The sequence below is a fragment of the Coregonus lavaretus genome (genome assembly GCF_964263955.1).
Source record: "Coregonus lavaretus genome assembly, contig: HAP1_SCAFFOLD_1068, whole genome shotgun sequence".
NCBI lineage: Eukaryota > Metazoa > Chordata > Actinopteri > Salmoniformes > Salmonidae > Coregonus > Coregonus lavaretus.
In genome coordinates this window covers 154,648-163,528 of record NW_028156181.1, presented here as the reverse complement: position 1 = coordinate 163,528, position 8,881 = coordinate 154,648, and positions in this window count along the sequence as shown.

Genomic DNA, 8,881 nt, shown 5'->3' with positions numbered 1-8,881 from the left:
ACTATATGAACCAGACTACTCAACTAACTATATGAACCAGACCACTGAACTAACTATATGAACCAGACTACTGAACTAACTATATGAACCAGACTACTCAACTAACTATATGAACCAGACTACTGAACTAACTATATGAACCAGACTACTGAACTAACTATATGAACCAGACTACTCAACTAACTATATGAACCAGACTACTGAACTAACTATATGAACCAGACTACTGAACTAACTATATGAACCAGACTACTGAACTAACTATATGAACCAGACTACTGAACTAACTATATGAACCAGACTACTGAACTAACTATATGAACCAGACTACTGAACTAACTATATGAACCAGACTACTGAACTAACTATATGAACCAGACTACTGAACTAACTATATGAACCAGACTACTCAACTAACTATATGAACCAGACTACTCAACTAACTATATGAACCAGACTACTCAACTAACTATATGAACCAGACTACTGAACTACCTATATGAACCAGACTACTGAACTAACTATATGAACCAGACTACTGAACTAACTATATGAACCAGACTACTGAACTAACTATATGAACCAGACTACTGAACTAACTATATGAACCAGACTACTGAACTAACTATATGAACCAGACTACTCAACTAACTATATGAACCAGACTACTGAACTAACTATATGAACCAGACTACTCAACTAACTATATGAACCAGACTACTGAACTAACTATATGAACCAGACTACTCAACTAACTGAGAGATGATATTACCTGTATTGTGTTTTGGAAACAAAACTGGATTAGAGATTTGTCCAGGAGAGATTCTGCAGAGTGTCCTTCTCCTCTGAGCTGGTCAAAAATAGTCCATCCAAAACTCTCAACATTGACTTCTCAGAGTGAGCCACCAACGCTCAATTCTTTGACTTCCAGTGTTGGGGCCCAAAGTGACGCAGTCTGTTCCAGCCTCATCCAAAGAGTGACGCAGACATTTTTGAATCTCTGCAATATGGGTGTTTTCAGTTCCATGATCAAGCCTCAATCTATAGCTGTATCCGTTTCTGTCATTCACAGCGTCCATTAAATACCCAGAGACGACCCAGAGACGACCCAGAGACGACCCCAGGGTCATTGTTTGTCATTGTTTGTCTCGTAGCCTTCTAGCCATATCATTTTAGGTGAAAACCCGTCGATGCATCCACTGGTACATATTCCATAAGGTTTTAACTTGTCGTAACCACCCACATGCCAAACATAAGGCGGTTTCTCAGGCCATTTCTTGCTCGCAGGTTGACACCCTGACCATCCTGAAGGCACAGAAGTTGACGGACAGTTTCCCTGTCGGTAACTATTCCGGCCATCCAACATTTCTGGTGCGTCCAGCGGTAGCCATGTTGTCGACCTGATGTTTGAAGCTGCTGGTGTATGAAGGAGAGCACCTCTGCTTCATCTGTTCTGTTTTTAACCCACCAGAGATGATTCCTACTTAGAACTCCTTCTGTCTGAAGACGTATTGTTATGTTGAGTGATTCCTCCAATAATAACATTTCGTTGTTGGTGAATCCACGCTGGAAGTAGTCCTCAATGATACTGTCCATTGTCTATGTAGGAAATGAAGACAATTAGGCTCTTATCAGGGCCACCAATACACCCCAACCAATCAATGTAGACACAGGGAATCTTGAGACTCAGACAAATGAGGTAAGCCCCTCCCCCTCTAATTACACATTTTATTACATCACAATATCAACTAAACAATGAAAAAATAATAACCCAGTTTATCATAAACTATACAGACTCTTATAGGTTGGGATGTGGTCTCCTTTTCACAATTCAGAACCAGACCTGTACATCCGTTTAACCTTACAAATCAACTAAAAACATTGAACATCAATCAGAATATAGTGATTAAACCAGCAGATAAGGGGGCTCAGATTGTTGTAATGGATAAAGTGAATATCTTCTTGAAACCAATAGACAATAGGATCATGTTAAACACTATGTGCTACATGGCCCCCAGGGTATATGAATATAAAGAGACAGGAGACAAAACAATGGACCTGTAGAATGGAATAAGTTATAAGACCTCTATGATTCATTTCATTTGTCAGTTCTTCCAGCTAATGTGAGATGTTTAGATGACATAACATTTGAGGACACATACTGTAATTTAGCTGGCCATCTTTTCCCCTCCCTTTCTGGCTGCCCTCCCCCTTCCCTTCTAAGTTCAAGTCTGTTTATTTGTCATATACATGGAGTTAACGGTGCAATGAAATGCTGACTAGCAGGTTAACCTCTTGACAACAACAATAGAACAAGTCAGTAGCTAAGTTAATATAAAGAGTAATACAATAGTAATAAACCCTGCATTCATAACTATCCTTAACATACCTGGGGTGTTTCTGGGATAGAGGGTTGATATAAAAGTCAATATAATCAGCAATACAGTAAGATTCTGAGACACAATCACTTACTATTGGTCAGCTGTAGGGAACCGCCAACGTCTCAGGAGATATGTATTTTAGGCAGTAAGTAAAACTGCCTATGCCTTGGAGAATCTGCCCCAAAAAGATAGACCATCTGTTTATCTGTAATGTACTTATCCTCATATAGTTTACTCACTATCTCCTGGATTAATCTTTGTGTTTTCCGGTTGTGTTGAGTGGGACAATGGAACATAGTGTTTACAATTATCCTATTGTCTATTGGCTTCAAGAAGATATTCACTTTATCCATTAAAACAATCTGAGCCCCCTTATCTGCTGGTTTAATCACTATACAGCAGAGGCCTGCTCTTGGATCTACCCTGTCTAACCACCAGTTTAGTGTCCTTGTTCCATCAATATGTCCATACTACTTCACAACCAATTTAAGGTCTTGACCAGCAATGTCCCATTGGGCTCAACCAAGCCGAGAGTGAGGTTCTAGAAAGAGGACTGACTTTCATACCAACTCCTAAACAGGTGGACTGCAGGGAGCTCCGGAGGGATCTACACTTCCATCATAGAAGATTGAAGTTATTAGATCATTTTGATCATGAAACACATTTTCCTGATATACTATTTCCAAACCCCTCACATTGGGAACCTCAGTTGGAGTCAGTGTCAGAAACTATACAGACTGTTATACGTAGGGATGTGGCTTCCTTTTCACAATTCAGAACTATATATATGTTCAATGTTTCTAGAGCTTGATTTTTTGAAAAATGTGCAAGGTTAAGCTGATATACAGGTCGGGTTCTGAATTGTGAAAAGGAAGCCACATCCCAACGTATAACAGTCTGTATAGTTTCTGACACTGACTCCAACTGAGGTTCCCAATGTGAGGGGTTTGGAAATAATATATGAGGAAAATCTGTTTCATAATCAAAATGATCTAATAACTTCAATCTTCTATGATAGAAGTGTAGATCCCTCCAGGGCTCTCCACGGTCCTCCTGTTTAGGAGTTGGTATGAAAGTCAGTCCCCTTTCTAGAACCTCACTCTCGGCTTGGTTGAGCCCAATGGGACATTGCTGGTCAACACCTCAAATCGGTTGTGAAGTAGTATGGACATATTGATGGAACAAGGTCACTAAACTGGTGGTTAGACAGGGTAGATCCAAGAGCAGGCCTCTGCTGTCATCTAGAGGGCGTTTATCTGTACTGCTTGACACATGGAGACTCAATGGAGGCACAGTGCAAAGTGCTCAAAGTAAGGCCCAAACAATTGTTTGTCAGGCTGGGATCTATAAAGCAGTATGTTCTTCAATTAGATGCCAACTAATATTCATACAGGGACAATAGGTGGGGCAGGAGGAAGAATTCGTTTTTTAAAGCTTCAGATTGAGATTGTTGTTATTCTCCAATATGTTTTTCTTCAGTGAGCCACTCTGGATTCTCCAAGGGGAAAACTCCCTCTATTCTCCACTAGAGAGTTGGAGCTCCATGCTTTTGCTGGGAATTGTCCACTGTTGGTATACATTTATTTGGTCCCCAAAATACCAAAATAAAAAGGTGTATTTGTCTAGTTTTAGCTGAGTCCCCAGTTAGCATCCATGTGGCTCATTTCTAAAAAATTAAAATAAACGTACTCCTGACGTTTCACCACAATAGGCAATGGTACAAAAAGTAGCCAAACAAAGCCAAAGGAGAGTGATGAGCAGCAGCAGCATCATCAAACCAGCGAGGCCGCCGGCAAGCCCAACAGTGATGATGCTGCCGAGCTCCAGTTAGCTCCGTGTGCAGAGCCTACCCACCCTTCCACAAGCACCGCCAGGATAATGGCTCCACAGCCCCCTCCACCTCCGACTGTTCCTGACTATCTTGGAACAGAGGTGCCAGCCCAAATTAGCCTAGAATCCTACCGTAGCCGCAGGTTTTCTGTCCAAAAACCTTCATTTAATAGCAACTGGTTCATAAGAAGAGAGTGTCTGGAATACTCGCTTACTGAAGATGCTGCATTGCTGAAAGTTCTGCGTGGGGTCCATCTATTGGGAGATGGCTAACTAGTCTGTATTTTCCACTGATTCATATGGATGCCAGTGCACACATTGGCTGTAAAAGTGGGTAAAAACAGAAAAGCATATAACTGTAGATATGTGGTCTTTACTTGGGTGTGTTTCAGCAGGGTGACGTCAGAGAGATGCTTCCAAGTCAGTATTTTTCTGAACTCATAAAATCCTTTATACAATCTGATGGGATGAATGTTCAACCCCATTTAAATGACCATAAAGTCTATATAGTACCTTTAAGTTAAGACGTCACAGATCTGTTCATGGCAAAGCAGTTCAATTAATGATACTAATTGATTCTTAAAGAATATAACTTATAAATCATGAGCCTCATCTTGAGGAGTCACCTGTGACAGTATTCATAAAGAGTAGGAGTACTGATCTGGGATCAGTTTTGCCTTTTAGATCATAATGAAACAGATTAGATGGACAGGGGGGACCTGATCCTAGATCAGCACTCCTCCTCTGGGAAACTGCATGTATGAAACTGAACACATAGTCGTAGTCTAGTTACAGCAGGTGTTTACTGCCATCTAGTGGAAGATACCAATAAAACACTTTAATATCAGGGTGGGGAGACGGTTGAGCTGAAACAGAAAGTAAAGTTGTTCTTTTGTACAGGATCCATTTTAAGACGACAGAGCAGAAAACACTATATGGAGAGAACTAAAAAATAAAGTGAGTATTTCTAAGTATTTCTGAAAAATTATCTATTCTAAAGGACAGAGCATGTGAATGAATACCTGGAATGAGATATTACTAGTTAGTTGAACTGCTACTTGAGCTTAGTTGCTGACAGACAGCAGTTTTCAAAGTGTAATCACATGTTATCAGTCAAACGTCTGGTAAAGATGGTGGAGGAGCTTTTAAATGATAGGGTTTTATGTTTATCTCAGGGTTTCTCAATCCTGTTGTTCTTGCCCAGCATTTACACACCTGATTCAACTAATCATCAGATATTTTAAGACAGTTGAATATTTGAGGCATACAAATGAACATTCTCAAATTTAAACCTTTTGGATTTGTAGGCCTGTTTACAATTATTATAGGCCTACAGTAATTCACATTTTGGAGGGAAAAAGCACAGCTAAACCTGGTGGACATTTAATTTAATGACCAATGGAATGGTCTAAAACGTGCCAACTCTGCTCACCCGGGGAGCCGGCCAATGGAAAACTAATTTACCCAGTCACCGTTATAACTTTATTTCCTTATTTGGAATTGAAAGTGACTTTGTAGCCTACGCAGTTACAAAATGTCTGTTCAAACTGTGGCGCATATGGAACATTAGAACAGTGGTGGAAAAAGTAAAGATTCCTTAATAAAAAATGACTCAAGTAAAAGTGAAAGCCACCCAGTAAAATACTACTTGAGTAAAAGTCTAAAAGTATTTGATTTTAAATATACTTAAGTATCAAAAGTAAATGTGTAATTGCTAAAATATACTTAAGTATCAAAAGTAAAAGTAAAGTAGGAATAATTCAAATTCAAATGTCTTATATTAAGCAAACCAGACGGCACCATTTTCTTGTTATTTTCATTTACGGATAGCCAGGGTCACATTCCAACACTCAGACATCATTTTTAAAAAGTATTTGTGTTTAGTGAGTCTGCCAGATCAGAGGCAGTAGGGATGACCAGCGATGTTCTCTTGATAAGTGCGAATTGGACCATTTACTGAATGTAACAAGTGTCAGGGAAAATGTATGGAGTAAAAAGTACATTATTTTCTTCATGAATGTAGTGAAGTAAAAGTAAAAGTTGTTAAAAATATAAATAGTAAAGTACAGATACTTTAAAGTAGTTTTACTTAAGTACTTTACACCACTGCGTTAGAAGATGGATAAATGTGTTGATTTTGAAAGAAAGACGGGCAGATTCTGCTAGGTAGGCTACGAACTATTATAAAGTTAGGTCGTCATCACAGTAGGTTTGAGCTACAGTATGATGACTTACCAACCTGATGGTCTCCGTTGGAAATGTTGTGGAAAATGTTGTACACACAGTGTATTAAAATATATGACATAAACAACAAATTATAAGCAGATGCTTTATAGTATATACTCAGATACACAAAATACATCTGGTTTCAGATCTAGAAGATTCTCCTCTTCAATAGCAATATCATACATTCTGACCAGTAACTTACCTGGGGTCAAAGGTACCTGATTTATCACTAAAATGTATAGGATGATCCATAGAGATGTCACTCTTCATGGACAGATGACTGGGTACTGGAGAGACTGATAGAGTTTGATTGGAGATTCTGGAAAACATAATAAATCACCATGAAACTACATTTAAAAATATATCAAAATTATATTTCAATAGATAAAATACATTACATAAAGCAATAAAGTATATGCCATTACATGAAGCAACAAACATATACTGAGTGTACAAAACATTAAGAACACCATCCTAATATTGAGGTGTTCGATGGGGTTGAGGTCAGGGCTCTGTGTAGGCCAGTCAAGTTATTCCACACCAATCTCGACAAGCCATTTCTTTGTGGACCTCGCTTTGTGCACGGGGACATTGTCATGATGAAACAGGAAAGGGCTTTCCCCAAACTGTTGCCACAAAGTTGGAAGCACAGAATCGTCTAGAATGTCATTTTTATGCTGTAGCGTTAAGATGTATCTTCACTGGAACTATGCAGCCTGAACCATGAAAAACAGCCCCAGACCATTATTCCTCCTCCACCAAACTTTACAGTTGGCACTATGCATTCGGGCAGGTAGTGTTTTCCTGGTATCCTCCAAACCCAGATTCGTCCGTCGGACTGCCAGATGATGAAGCGTGATTCATAACTCCAAAGAACGCGTTTCCACTTCTCTAGAGTCCAATTGCTGGTCAAGACCTCAAATCGGTTGTGAAGTAGTATGGACATATTGATGGAACAAGGTCACTAAACTGGTGGTTAGACAGGGTAGATCCAAGAGCAGGCCTCTGCTGTCATCTAGAGGGCGTTTCTCTGTACTGATTGACACATGGAGACTCAATGGAGGCACAGTGCAAAGTGCTCAAAGTAAGGCCCAAACAATTGTTTGTCAGGCTGGGATCTATAAAGCAGTATGTTCTTCAATTAGATGCCAACTAATATTCATACAGGGACAATAGGTGGGGCAGGAGGAAGAATGGTGTTCCTGATTTTCAGAGGAATTCCCCTTTTTTCTTTGTAGCTTCAGATTGAGATTGTTGTTATTCTCCAATATGTTTTTCTTCAGTGAGCCACTCTGGATTCTCCAAGGGGAAAACTCCCTCTATTCTCCACTAGAGAGTTGGAGCTCCATGCTTTTGCTCGGAATTGTCCACTGTTGGTATACATTTATTTGGTCCCCAAAATACCAAAATAAAAAAGGTGTATTTGTCTAGTTTAGCTGAGTCCCGAGTTAGCATCCATGTGGCTCATTTAAAAGTTTCAACAACAACAAAAAAACGTACTCCTGACGTTTCACCATAATATGCTTCTTCAGACAATGGTACAAAAAGTAGCCAAACAAAGCCAAAGGAGAGTGATGAGCAGCAGCAGCATCATCAAACCAGCGAGGCCGCCGGCAAGCCCAACAGTGATGATGCTGCCGAGCTCCAGTTAGCTCCGTGTGCAGAGCCTACCCACCCTTCCACAAGCACCGCCAGGATAATGGCTCCACAGCCCCCTCCACCTCCGACTGTTCCTGACTATCTTGGAACAGAGGTGCCAGCCCAGATTAGCCTAGAATCCTACCGTTGCCGCAGGTTTTCTGTCCAAAAACCTTCATTTAATAGCAACTGGTTCATAAGAAGAGAGTGTCTGGAATACTCGCTTACTGAAGATGCTGCATTGCTGAAAGTTCTGCATGGGGTCCATCTATTGGGAGATGGCTAACTAGTCTGTATTTTCCACTGATTCATATGGATGCCAGTGCACACATTGGCTGTAAAAGCGGGTAAAAACAGAAAAGCATATAACTGTAGCTATGTGGTCTTTACTTGGGTGTGTTTCAGCAGGGTGAGGTCAGAGAGATGCTTCCAAGTCTGTATTTTTCTGAACTCATAAAATCCTTTACACAATCTGATGGGATGAATGTTCAACCCCATTTAAATGACCATAAAGTCTATATAGTACCTTTAAGTTAAGACGTCACAGATCAGTTCATGGCAAAGCAGTTCAATTAACGATGTTAATTGATTCTTAAAGAATAAAACGTATAAATCATGAGCCTCATCTTGAAGAGTCACCTGTGACAGTATTCATAAAGAGTAGGAGTACTGATCTGGGATCAGTTTTTCCTTTTAGATCATAATGAAACAGATTAAATGGACAGGGGGGACCTGATCCTAGATCAGCACTCCTCCTCTGGGAAACTGCATGTATGAAACCGAACACATAGTCGTAGTCTAGTTAC